Source organism: Patiria miniata, unplaced genomic scaffold (assembly GCF_015706575.1).
Source record: "Patiria miniata isolate m_02_andy unplaced genomic scaffold, ASM1570657v1 HiC_scaffold_3, whole genome shotgun sequence".
Taxonomy (NCBI): Eukaryota; Metazoa; Echinodermata; class Asteroidea; order Valvatida; family Asterinidae; genus Patiria; species Patiria miniata.
In genome coordinates this window covers 3,189,606-3,204,298 of record NW_024037069.1, presented here as the reverse complement: position 1 = coordinate 3,204,298, position 14,693 = coordinate 3,189,606, and the positions used below count along the sequence as shown (strand labels likewise).

At 40.7% G+C, this 14,693-nt stretch overlaps 1 pseudogene; it reads left to right on the top strand.

The window, feature by feature from the left end:
* The first annotated feature begins 5,461 nt into the window (after positions 1-5,461).
* Positions 5,462-14,693, top strand: LOC119737075 (annotated as a pseudogene).

The window sequence follows — 14,693 nt, the reverse complement described above, 5'->3', positions numbered from 1 at the left end:
CAATTAAGAGGCCTCCTTGCCTTGTCATAGTCGGGCCCCAGGTGGATTTTTATAATGGTTTTTTTTACGATTCATTAGTTGAAATGCTTGTCTTGTTTTATAATATTGATTATTTACTTCCTTTTAATGCAATAAACGTACGTGAATACAGTATACAAATTTTGACTTTGGGGTCTCTATGAACTATTGAACTATTTGGGTCAGTCAGTGGGTCAGTCAGTGGGTTAGGTACAAAGAAGACCGTAGTCAGGCCCTCTGGGACCAGCAGAGTAAGTTGTGGGACCAAGGTGAGACTTATGCAAGTCTTTTTCACATGTGAGAGACAGTGAGTCAAGCACACAGAAGATTGTAGGTTGGCCCCTCGGGGACTACAAAAAGGACCAAAATTCATTGATTACCAATGTTTTTAAATCGGTTGCCATCCCAACCATGACCATCGCACAGAATTGCTTTTGATACCATATTCATTGACCCCAGATAAACGTTACATGAAAAGTCACCCAATTTCATGTCCGACAAAATGTATCTCGTAAAAACGAACTTTGGGAAAAATGAATCTCATAAAAACGAACTTCGACAAAATGTATCTCGTAAAAACGAACTTCGAAAAAATATATCTCATAAAAACGAACTTCGACAAAATGTATCTCGTAAAAACGAACTTTGGGAAAAATGTATCTCATAAAAACGAACTTCGACAAAATGTATCTCGTAAAAACGAACTTTGGGAAAAATGTATCTCATAAAAACGAACTTCGACAAAATGTATCTCATAAAAACGAACTTCGACAAAATGTATCTCGTAAAAACGAACTTTGGGAAAAATGTATCTCATAAAAACGAATTTCGACAAAATGTATCTCGTAAAAACGAACTTTGGGAAAAATATATCTCGTAAAAACGAACTTGGACAAAATATATACTTGATGGCATTACAGGGCTTTCGTACGTGCCTGATACAAGCTATGCTTTCAATGTTTTGCCACCTCTAGTGGCCTTTATATCTTGTTCAATACTAATATTATTTTTCATTTCTGTCATAAACAGGACATAAATGTGTTTGAATTGAATTGAATAAAGGGGGCAACTGATCTGGGGCCTACTTACTGCTCTGCAACCACATGTTGCTGCATTGTCACTGCCAGATATTTTTGATATATTGCCCAGAACATTTGAAGGTTAAGTCTGTTTTGGATGAACGTCTTGAACATGGATGTTAGTTACAGGCTCGTCATACATGAGGGTAACTATGAACCAGAAAGCCATGTCAAAACATATCCGTCATAAGGAAATGAATGTCTAGGCCGGGACTTGTTTTCGGCTCCGCCCTAACTCCCTACGTGAGCAATTTAGTGCATTGGTACTCTACACAGCAATGTCACTACCCGATGTTTAATATATTGCCCAGACAATGTCAAAGGTTAAGTCTGTTTTGGATGAACGTCTTGAACATGGATGTTAGTTACAGGCTCGTCATACATGAGGGTAACTATGAACCAGAAAGCCAGTGTCAAAACATATCCGTCACAAGGAAATGAATGTTTGAAGCCGGGACTTGTTTTCGCCCTAGCTCCCTACGTGAGCAATTTGGTGCATTGGTACTCTACACAGCAATGTCACTACCAGATGTTTGATATATTGCCCAGACAATGTCAGAGGTTAAGTCTATTTTGGAAGAACGTCGATCTTGAACATGCATGTTCGTTACAGGATCGTCATACATAGGGTAACTGTGAGCCAGTGTCAAAACACATGCGTCACAAGGAAATGAATGTTAACCTTTTGCGACAGATCCTTGAACTTTTTAGTTGCTGGCTCGTCTTAATGTGCGCGTTTGATCCAGTGCCAGCTAACACGTGCGTCACAAGAAAATGAAGAAATGACTTCCAATGTTCGCCCATTTGACCTTGCCATATTGGTCCCGCCCAGTTCTGCCGCACATCAATGGATTATAATGTTGTATAACACATTGATAACTTTCCTTATTAGATTTTTCTGTAGTATATTTATTCAGTTTTAATGAAATTAGGTCGCAGGTTCAACCCTGCTCAAGTCAGTTTCTGTGTCCAACTTTGAAAAACCATTATGATTATAACAAAACGAATAGATTTCACTGTGTGACCAGATTTTTTTAAAAGTTAAATCGTCCCTATAGTCAGGTTTCTATATGACTGACTTGTCATGGCGATTTTGTGCAACTGAGTGATAATTGATGAAACATTTGGATTCGTAATCCAGTAGCGGATCTAGAGGGGGTTGGGGCTTGCAATACCCCACCCTCCACCCCACCCCAACCGCTATAGCCGCTGACTAATGTTGATACTAGTAAAATGGGGTCCAAAATAATGAATGGAATACTTAAGTTACTGAACTGCCTTAGAATGCAGGATCGTAGATTTTAATGTTGAGAAATCGTTCGACGTTCGTAGAATGTTAAAAAAAGGTACTTGTTGCGAAATGTCGGGGAAGGGGATGGTAAGTGCCACCGTAACCCCCCCCCCCCCCCGGATTCTACGCCCTCGTTTAACCCAAGTCGGAAGTCCCCGATATAGCTTCTCAGCAACACAAATAGACCCACGTAGACAACGTCTCGGGGGATTTGTGCCATGGAAGCCAGACGGATTATATATCTGCTCAGCTAACGGCACCTGTTAACCCCGACACATCATGACCAGCACCATGATATATAAACCGATTACCAACCTCCGTCGGTTCATACTCGGCTCCAGCTGACCTCTCCTTAAGACGTTTGTATAACTTTCTTTCACCGTATTCGAAAACAATGTCTTACTCTGCATCATATCTGCTGGTGTTGGCAGCCACGCTGATCACCATCACTGCTCCCTCACGTAAGTGTGAAACTGAACTGAATTTTTCGTTGTCAACTGTAATTTTACAGATTATTTTCTGTTGTAGACCAAAAATAAAACACAGCACATGGAAACCTGTAAGCAGGCAGCTGATTTCTATAGCTGAAACTTTGTATTTCTGTGGTTTACAGTTACAAGCATCACGATCCCAGCACAAAACGTGTGCACACGTAACAATCAATCTATTTTGGGGTTGGAAATTGAAAATAACTGGGACGGTACATTTAAAAAAACATTGTCGTCATGTTAGTTTTCATTTCATAGTTTATTTGTATTGAACATATTTTCGCTAGTTGATGCCTCATCACGTTTACTACTGTGTCCGTATAGTTATCGTACAATATAAACGAATCCACTGGATTCAGCGCTATCAGAATGCCCAAACCGTTGCCTGAAAACACGAAACGCATTTTGCGCCTATCATTAATTCTGTCTGTCAATGTTTATTCCAGTTAAAAAGAATAAAAATAAAGTATCCCAATTTCGACTTTGTATTTTAGAATTATGCTCGGCCCATCCTGTAGTGCAAGATGTGACGTCACAAGAGCAGGCAAGCAGCTCAAGCACATCAGGTAAATAAGCACTTGAAACTGCTGATGTTTAATTGTAAAATGTAATGTATTGTTTGCACCCCTATGTTTGCCGTGTGGCGATCCGATGGTGTGTGTGTGGGGGGGGGGGGGGGGACATAATTCTTTAAACGAAGGGACATCTGCGGTAAGATTTATTAACACTGTATGATAAATGGCACATTGTATCAAACTCTATCCAAAAAAATTCATACCATCTTTACAAAATATGAAGCTATTCCATGTGGATGGAGATGGGGACAAAAGGAACTAAACAAGGGATATAGGCCATCTTGCATTATAAATAAAACATTAAATCTTATTACCAACAAGATAAGGCAAGCCTAGTAAAGATGAGCCGACAACGCATAGCATTCTGTTCAATCGATTCAAAATGGCTATGCACTGGAAGTCCCTTCATTCATGCGATGAGCACAATGGGCCAGATTTAGACCATTCATTGGTGTTACACGGTGTAAGGCCAAAAAAAAAAGTATTTGGTCTCTGGTCAGACCAAAGTTCCGGAATTGACGCGGGGACGTGGCTTTTTTTTTTGGGGGGGGGGGTTCTTTTTCTTCAAGCTTGGATTGTACAGACAAGGTGGGGTACTATTTTGCTATTTGGTATCCTCATGTACATTGGTGTCCTCCATAATTTGCCTTGGTGCTCTCGATCATTTGCCTTGGTGCAATTTCCCATTCCTTGGTGCACTTTGGTAACAAAAAATGAGGAGGTGAGGCAATAGAGGGCGCTGTTGGAGCTACCGCAGAACATTTTGGGGAAAAAAAAGATTGACGCGCATGATTAAAATCAACGCGCGCGCTGACCAGAGACCGACTTTTTTTTTGTTTTGGGCCTAATCCTACCTCAACATTTTTGGCCAAGGTGAGACTTAAGCGAGTCTAATTCACAAGCGACGGTCAGTCAGCCAGTCAGTCGATTGTCACCACTGCTCGTGTGACATTCTCTTACATCCCATTACACTCTAAGAGCCAATGTTATGGAACGTTCGAATGCAATCGTTGAGAATGCACCTTGTGTCCTGTATAACTTGTTTGTCAATGTTCATAGCATACTGCTATTTGCAAGGTTTTTTTATGTGCATTTCCATAATGAGCGAAACTATGATGCCTTTCAAGGTAGAAACTTCGATGTTTAAAACTGCTGCAGAAAAGAAAAGTTGCCAGATTGTTTTTTTTCGGGGGGGGGGGGTTGTCGTAAATATTTGAAACATTAATTCAAGCAGCAAATGTGTGGGTCCGTAAATTGAACGAAAAACCCATAACGGCACTTTACACACGTTTTGAAGATGTAGTCCATCATTATTTTGTAATTTGTGCATTTTGTTCGTTTGAAGCAACAAAAGTGTTCAAAATCTAATGAAGGATACTGAACAACTAACCTGATGAAGTTTAATTAGCTCAGCTTCAGCTGTATGTTCCAAGAAAAACAGCATTCTAGGAACTCAATTTCAAATCAAGAGTTGCTGAATCATATTTTGAATTGTTTTGAATTGCAGCTATACGCGATGTCGCGCACTGATCCGACGAATTATAGCAACCGCGCGCGCCTGTGCGTCGTGCCAATGCTTTCGCGCGCTACGCCGCAAAACAAAACGAACTATACTAATTAAAATGTTTCTACGGTGCGTCTTAAGACGCACCGTTGGAAAGGCCTTCTTTGGTTGATTACTTCAAAATGATAGCTTGCCAGAAGGATTAATTCCACAGGAAGTTTAGTCCACTTACTATCTTTCAACCAAGTATGTTTTTCAACAATAATACGCCAGTTACTTTTTCGGATGACTGCAAATGATGGACTATAGCTTTAAACTAAAACATTTGTTTCGTGGTTTTCTTGCATTTTAGAGCAAGTTGCTCAAAATAATGTTTCAGTGTAAATTTCATGCCATGGTCCCTTAAAAAATCGCCCAAACATTTTTCATTGCAAGCAAAATAGGAATGAAAGAAACGATATCTTGTATCCGATATATTTTGTGTCATTTCAGGTCTTTCGTGTACGAGTTCTCCGCTGGGGATGACCAGTGGGGCCATCCCTGATTCCAGCCTGACGGCGTCAGGCTCACACGTCTCATATCCCCCAAGCAATGCCCGACTGAATGGTAAGTCTCATTGATTGCTACTCTCATTGCAATAGTCTGCAACTGTTGCTTACTTTGTTTTCCTTTTCGGGAGTTCAGACATAGGAAATGTATTTGCCCGATCCAGAAAATGTGCAACTAGAAACCTGTCTAAATTACAATTTAACCTTGTATTTTAGCAGTTGTATTAATTATGGATTACACTCTTGTTAAAAACCAGGATCATTCGCTTTACATGCGTTTTTTTCGTTTCCAATAATAACACCACTCAAATTCTAACGAAGAATGTTCAAAAGTTAAACCTAACCTGTTGAAACCTATTGCGAAATTTATCGCGAAAACATTGAAAACCCATATGCACAATCGTTTGACCACGAAACACGATTTTGTCCATATTACTCTGCATTTCAAAAATCATGCAGTCAATTGACTGATCATTGGAAATTACCTAAATTTCTTGATTTCTTCGAAATGACAGCAGGCCAGACGAACTAATTTCACAGATTGGTTGGTACCCTACGATCTTTAATCCAAGTAAGCTTTTTGATAATATTTCGGTAGGTTACTTTTGTACGGAGCTCTAGACTTGTCATCCGACTTGTTGACATTCTGACATATTTTATCTTAGGAATATTACAGGAAACATGCCGACATCCTGAAAGTCACAGGATGACGGCATCCTAAGACTAGTTGATGTCGACATCCAGAGATACTTCACGTCAGAATGCATTTTGAGGGTGGATGTCGTCATCCTATTTTCAGGATGTCGTCATGCAATGACAATTTATCTCAGGATGTCGTCATCTTGCCTGTAATATGTCGTCATCGAGCGATAAAATATCTCAGGATCTCAACAAGTCGGATGACAAAATTCTAGAGCTCCGTACTTTTGGGATAAATACCATGCGTTTAACCCGTAAATGTCGTTTTCTTTGAGTTCTAAATATAAAAAGAGGTCAATTAACAAAAAAAAATCCATGGATTCTGGATAATCTCCGGAAGTCAGCTCATTTTGTTTTCAATATTTTATTTGAACTATTGCTGCACCCTGTACTCCTGGAAAGCTTGAATAATCTGAAACTGTTCTTGAAATTGAGAGAAAGATGCATGGAAGTGATTCAGTGCGAGCACGCCACGCCGCATGTATATGACAATTTCCCGTTACATGAAAGCAGCAAAACTCATGCTACAGTCTGACCGCATAGGCCCCTATCCTGTGTTCACGTGCTTATGTAAATCCCATCGACTTAGGGAATTACATCTCACATTTTTTTTCGGCCAGGGATGGGCGATAGGGTTGTCGCCAGAGTAGTCAATGCATTCACCATAAACTTGACCAAAAATCGATTCTATCACTCTGTCCGTGTTACGATTGATATTTTTACTTGTTTTGTATTAAACATTACACTAGTGTTCTCATGCCCCAGCTGGGGAAAAACAAAAAAACGTCACTGGTTTACTGTCATTAAAACAAAATCAACATCACTTACTCAAGTCTCTGGCGTGAATTCCTGTCACTGATTCTCCAGGCTCCGCAAAAAACAGAACAGTATGCATAACTGTGATTATAAACGACCTCCAAATGGCAATGATGCAATTTGGTACTAGAAGTTGCGCCAGTACACAGGCCTTGATGTGATGGCTGTAGCAAGTCATTCCTAATCTGGATGACTGAGTAATCTTTCTTTATCCTGGGGAATTCAGATGTGAATTGTTACATGTTAAAGAAATGAAAAGTAGAAACCCAAAACATTGATTTCACAAACATAATAGGCCTAATTACTGAACTGGACACCACATTACACTAGAGGGCGCTCTTCAGGAAATATATCAATATGTATACTCGCGCTTACATCAAAACGGTGCCACGTTATACTAGGAGGCGTTCTTCAGAATATAATATCAATATGTTTACTCGCACTTATATGAAAACGGCGCATTTAAAAAGCTTTTGTATTTTGTTTCTCCACTTTCAGTGCTATTGAATACATTTTGGTTGTTGGGATGTTCGACAAATACCTCGACATCCGCATATTTTTTTCTCATAACGGACAAGAGGGTTGATGATTCAATAGGCCATCCCCCCCCCCCCCGGTCAAAAAGTGGGAGGATATATACCCCCCCCCCCAGGATTTACGCCCCTTCTGAAATTTTCTCCGATCAAACAATGGAAATTTGATGCCAGGACAGATAAACCTGATTATTTATCTCTGCAAGTAAAATCACTTTGTATGTTTTCCTCTATGAAAATCATGTCTCATCGCTAATTATGAAGCGTTCAAGAATCGTGTAGGCCTTGCGAGCAGCCACCGGCAAAACCTCATTCTCCTCATTTAACGTGTAACAACGGACACTTGGGGTCCTTCATAATAAACAAAGAGTTACTCAATTATTCAGAACAGGAATGACATCAAAATAATCAAAGCCTGTGTACTGGCGTAACTTACAATACTAATTTTTTGCTATAATCACAGTTTTCGTAACGGTTGTATTTCTATTACGGAAACCCTGTAGGATTTGGTTCTACATATTTGAATGCCATGGTGTTTTGTTGTATTCCCCACAGGTACTGGTTGGTGGGTATGCCCGTTTGGAAAGCGCGAGGGTCAATGGATCCAGGTAGACCTCGGTCAGTACACGGCCATCACGGGGGTCATCGTACAGGGATATCCGGGAGGCTATTATATCCGAACCTTTGCTGTAAACTCCAGTAATACCGGCGAGTCCAATGATTGGCAGAAACTAACTGACAGAGGACAGACCGTACAGGTGAGCCTAGGATCCCGTGTGGATCTTGTTATAATAGCATTCTCTATAATCAGAAGCCAAATCGTATATGGAAGCCCGGTCGTGCCAAGAATAACACAAAAGAATAATGTTTTTTTTTTAATTATAAAATGACGCAACAGTTTCGTCAATTAACGCATACATTTTGCTGGTTTTTGAAAAGTTAAGTAGGCGTTTGAAATATGCAACGACGATTGGAAGTTGAATCAACACGTTTGCGTCACCGTTTAAAAATATGCATAACGATTAATAACAAACAACGTTAGGAAATGTTGCGTGAATACCGAGTGCTATGTCTTCACGATTTTGACAAACGTACACGGCACAGGTACTCCTACGTGTCAAAAAGTCCAACTTTGAATCGTATTCAACTATACTGTTTACCTGTGGAATTAAACCAAACTTTCAGATCATGTAAGCAAGGCGTGACAATTTTATGGAGCGAGTTTCAGCAATGACGTACAGCGCTGGAGACGGTGGTGGTAGGCGCGTGCTGCCGCCGAATGCTTCTGAAGGAATGTCAAGTCCCGCGCGCCTATCCGGACACGTAACGCACCTGCACCCTGGATGCTGGCACGTAAAAAGACTATAGCACGAGCGACGAAGCCGCGAGGTGGCTTCGCCACTCGACTGGTCTTTTTTCGTGCCAGAATCTGGGGCACCACCCCCCTTCCAGGTAGACACGCGCGCCTTGACTAAAGGCTACTCATGCCATTGCACACCTCCTCAATCCTTCAGAAGCCTTCAGTTGCAGCACGCGCCTTCCGCCACCGTCTGCAGCACTGTAACGACATGGAGGACGCCGAGTCCATAGTGGCAGATTCTGAAAGTATGGCATTTTAAGTCGCCTGCAATGCAACCATTACTACAATGGTGGCCCATCAGGGGACAATCGGATGATCTTTGACGTCACACAATCGGAACTCATAGATAACAGGTGAAAATCCGTAGCAATGGGATACTAAACTCTAAAAACTGTTTCGAACCATGTTTAGAAGCTCAATTCGCGATAAGCACTATCCATCAATGCTCTGTAGGGATCCACCTGAACCGCCTCCGCACAGGGTGGGGAAAGAGCCGCTCCTTCCTTAAGTGCTTGTGACGATGACACCTGCCGTAGTGGGTTACCACAGACCATAGAACACATCACGCAAGCCTGCCCAATCTTCAAGCCCCGGCCCTCACGGTCCCACCGGCCTGATTGAACTAGAGGAAGATACAGCCAAGTGGCTGCAAGAATTGGACATTCCCGTGTGATTTAGATATGGAAGCGTCGTACGAACGACGACGAATGCTCTAAACATGTTTAGTATGTAGACATGTTAGACACGTTTACAAACTGAGAGCAAGAAAGTGTTTAGAAAAGTGTTTAATTGATAAACATAGTTTCTGCAGTGTAGCCTGCATGTCCCCCGCCTCGGGATTCCCACTAATGCCCTCATTGTCAAGTCCTTGCATTGTTCATTATTTTTGCTGGTCCCAGAATGAACAGCCGATAGTCCTATTTTTACCTCACTGACTGACTGACTGTTACTTGTGAATTACACTTGCATAAGTCTCACTCACGCCCGCAACTGTGACTATACGATGACTACGTAGACACCTTAAACCAAAATTGATCCAGGACTAGCTTTACTAGGCTCGTTTAATACTGTTTCTTCACGCCTACAACTCAGGCTTGGAAGAGGAAGTGACATTAAACCAATTCCTTAAAAATTATATCAAGTGAGTTTGTTCCCACATCAAAAGTCATTCTGAAAAAGATCCTCGTTCTCCCAAGGTATCAGATCCATGTACATCCAAGGTATCAGATCCATATACACTGTTTGTTGTTGACATTCATGTTATATGGATATAGTGCCGCCAACAATTGTTTCGCATCTATATTGCATCGGGGCAGGTTTTTATATAGCAAAGAAGCCAGATGTAACGAAATTTCTGAATTACCGATAGTTGTGTGCATTTTGTTGTTGTTTTTCCAGTTGAATGGGCACAATGGTAATAACCAACCTGTGAATGTGACGTTCCCCGTGGTACTGATGGCAAGATTCCTCCGCATACTCCACTCACATGGACTAGCTATGATCATTATTGTCTGAGATTTGAAGTGCTCGGATGTCGAGGTAATGTGGGCCAATTTAAAAATGCTAAATGACGTCACATGTAGAAAGGCGATGATACCACTTGTCATTTGGTGTAAATGTTACAAATAAATGGGTTAGATTTAAAGGTCTCGGTAAATTCTAACACTGTAATAACCAATTGCGAGAACTGACTTGCGATTCATGTTTTGATGAACAGTTATTAGAACACAGGGAAGTTGTATTAATACAATTCATATCTATAGTTATTTTGAACTCATTCAGTGTAATATTGATGCAGATGCAGGCCGAACGATCAGGCTAGTATTTGACTTATTTCTTTAGGTAAAAAGGTACGGTGTGAATATTTAATACCAGCAGTCTTGCAAAAATACCACCGGTGTTAAATCTAACACCGCTTTTTTGCAGTATCGGTTGTTTTGACCCTCATAAAATCTGTGTCAGTATCCAGGTCATGCAAGTTGGAGGGTTGGGAGTTGGGATGATGGTGCTGTCGACTCATATACATCTAGCTAGGCGACTTGAGCCATGAAATGGCACCTCGAGTTGAGAAAAAAATTAAACGAATGAGATGTTTTTACACAAGCATCTTTTGCGCGTTCTTGTGTTCAAATTATAGAAACGATTATAGAGGCTGGTCGTTCACAAACATTCTGCCAAGAAGTGAACCTAATGAAAGAGAATGAAACTTACAACACCAATTGTTATCAAGAGTTAGACCTACGTCTGTTTGTTGTTCAAAATCTGAACACACGTGTCATTCAAGAACTAATTCTGAAAGAAACTAATTCTCGACCTCAACAGTTACTAGCGGCATGATCCGATTAGTGGGCGGTGACGACAAATGGAGCGGTCAAGTGGAAATCTACCGCCATGATGCTTGGGGCGCAGTCTGCGATAGCAGTTGGGATACGAAGGACGCCACCACCGTTTGTCATCAGCTCGGCTTTATCGAGGCTCTGGAGGCTAAAACGGGGTTGTCCAGCCGAGAGAGTGACCGGCCGATCGTGATGAATCGAGTCGCCTGTACTGGAACTGAACGACGGCTGGCTGACTGTCCGTTTGTCTGTACCGGCTCTCAGCAATGCAGCAGCTCAACTGTAGCAGGAGTCGTTTGTAAACCAAGACCTGGTAAGAAATACTCCGCCCTCTTTACTTTCCGTGTCATTCACATCCGACTTTGTTCAGCTTATTACTAAGTTCAGCTTATTACACAAGTAACTTTTGTGATATCAAATCATCTCCAGGTCTTTACGATATGTCAGCATTCTCTAATGATAAACGTCCACTATATTAAGGAGGCACTCAACCCGAAACGCATTCTTCAAACAAAAGCAATTCCTAATAAGTACAGGAAAAATATACTGATGAACTCAATGAAAAATCTGAAATAATGATTGTTATCTCTTACACCCACAAAATAGACACAAATAGGAATTCAAAACCTTACTGGTGCCTTAGATTCGACCATAGATTCATTTAAAGTTGAGTTCCCCTTGCTCTTCAACATATTATCTTTTTTTCTATTAATAAATTCACAACTTGTATGATACAGTTCAACCAAAAATTTTCCTTTTAACTTTGTTGACGTCTGCAACCTTCGGAAGAAGAAAAAAATGCTTTGGGCACAAACAGACCCACTTTGCGCACAGACTGGCTCCCGGTCCGTACATTACCGATGCTAATAAGCCTCTGTACTAATGACGTCACACTTTGTCTACATGTTCACTTTCCTATGGAGCCAGTGGGGTCCCACGGTTCACTGAGCACCATAGGAAAGCACACATGTAAACAAAGTGTGACGTCTTTAGTACAGAGGCTTATTGTGGGGCGGGGACCAGCCTACCCGCGAGAATAGAATTATTGTCTGGAAGCAAATAATTCGGAACTGTAAAGTAATAATTATTCAACAACTAAGCGGGCTGATTTTTTTTCTCGACTTCACATTCAAAAGTAAATAACTTTCGTATTGCTATAAAAAAATAGCAATAACTTGAAAATGAATCTATTTTTTGGGATAAAACTTGTTAATAGCACGGGGAACGATTCTTGAATACAGGCCCACTGGATGTCATGAGTAGGCCTATGGGTTCTTTGGGGCACTGTCACTGACAGACATGTAGTTTGATTTTGGTCGCTACGTGACATATTGTTTCTGCCTGTATTTCCAGCTGAAGAGGGGATTGGGAGGTTTACTAACCATGAGGGCGGGCTACCTATCCGTCCCTTTTCCATTACACCACTCCACAGTGTAGTCGTCAGACTGTAACTCGTCTTGTTTTCTAAATTGAGATGATGTCTTTATTGTGAAATGATCAGATGAGCTTCGGTTGGTCGGCGGATCTCGCACCAGCGGCCGAGTGGAGATATACCGTGGCGGCAGCTGGGGGACCATCTGTGATTCCAATTGGAACCAGACTGATGCGGGGATTGTCTGCCGACAGCTCGGTTTCTCAGACGCACTGGAGGCCAAGTCCGCTGCCCACTTCGGGCAGGGTAGCGGACCCGTCCATATGGACGGCGTAGCGTGCGAAGGATCCGAAGAGAAAATTACCGACTGCCCTTCCTACTGCTGGGAGGAAACAAGTTGTAGCCACTCACACGATGCTGGAGTGATCTGTAGTGATGGTAAGCATATAATGAGGGCAGTGCAACGAATCCTATACCACATCGTCAATGATTCAAATCATCATAGAAAATACTCCGCGTATTCCTATCATTAGAAAGATGGATTTGTTCTAGCGTCATGCAAGAACGAGTGCTCCATTCAATTTGATAGTAACGATTTTTATTGTGCAATCGTATACCTTGATTTAAATGATAAAAAGCTGAAATAGTACAATGTGTTGAAACTATTAGTTGCCTAGCAATAATCGGTTGATACCTTAATCTATATTTGCAAGGGTTTCTCGCATGAAAGTATGTCCCGATTCTTGATTTCGCATATGTCTGCGAATCTGATAATCGTTCGGAGAGAATATTTTATTGACTTCGGTGTAAAGACGGTATTATGATTGTATACAGCCAGTTTTCTGTTTAGATTTTATCTAAAACCCCCTTTTTTTTAAAGCGAAAACTGTTTTGTTTTCAGTTTTCTTCAACAACCTAAGATGCAAATTTTTTGTTTCTTGATTTTGTATTACTGCAGGAAACACCGTAACAACCAACAAGTGACGAAAGCTAAGCAACTAGGAAGGATTGGACACCACACATCATCATACACACTCATCTCCTTGCAAAGGGACACTATTTGTTTCTTGGTATTTTGGACCATCAAAGCGCCCCTCGTGAACTGCTGGTCGACTTCTTCTATAGTCACGTGACTGGCCTCGGCCTATAACCCGTGCATGCTGTACAAAAAATTATATGGAGAGTGGTACCTCGCTTCTCTTGGCATTGTACAGTATATTAATGACTGTGCAATCTATGACACCAGTCTTTGTTAACAGTGCATACTGGCTAGATGTCAATGTATGTTTGTGTGCAGCTTATACAATACGCATAATAAACATGCAACAATCATATATTGGCTTTGTTTGTTTTAAATATATATATATATATACAAAATGATAATAAGAAAACACCAAAAGACTACACAAAAGACCACCCCAAAAACGGAACAGGAGTGGAATCGATAATCAATTATATTATTGAACTTGCATCCATTTTGGATATTTTCAAAGTCAGCTACTCATAGTAGAATGAGTCCATTGATATAAATACGTTCAAATGAAATTGGGGAACGAAAAGTTAAAGCACAGTGGATAAGCAGTGAGGGTGAAAATTGTGGACTCTCTTATACTCTGATACACCGATCAACTTTAAGTGTTATTTCAGGAAAAGCTACGATGTTGCGTACGAGGTAGAATACGTGACGGTGAAGAAACTTTGACAAATACTATGGTTGATAAACTTAATAATTGTTGTGTTATTTGTGCCATGTATAATATTTGCCGTAATCGTATGTTAGAATAAACCTGACTTTTTATCTAGAAGTAATATTTATTAGATTTCATTTACTTTATAACTGCACTTGTTATAGACCTAGTACTTGATTATCATATTACCAAAAATAACAAGAAAAATAATTAACTGGACACACTTAAGAGGCCTCCTTGCCTTGCCATAGTCGGACCCCCAGGTGGATTCTTATAATTGTTGGTTTTTTTTACGATTCATTACGTTGAAATGTTTGTCTTGTTTTATAATATTGATTATTTACTTCCTTTTAATGCAATAAACGTACGTGAATACAGCATAAAAA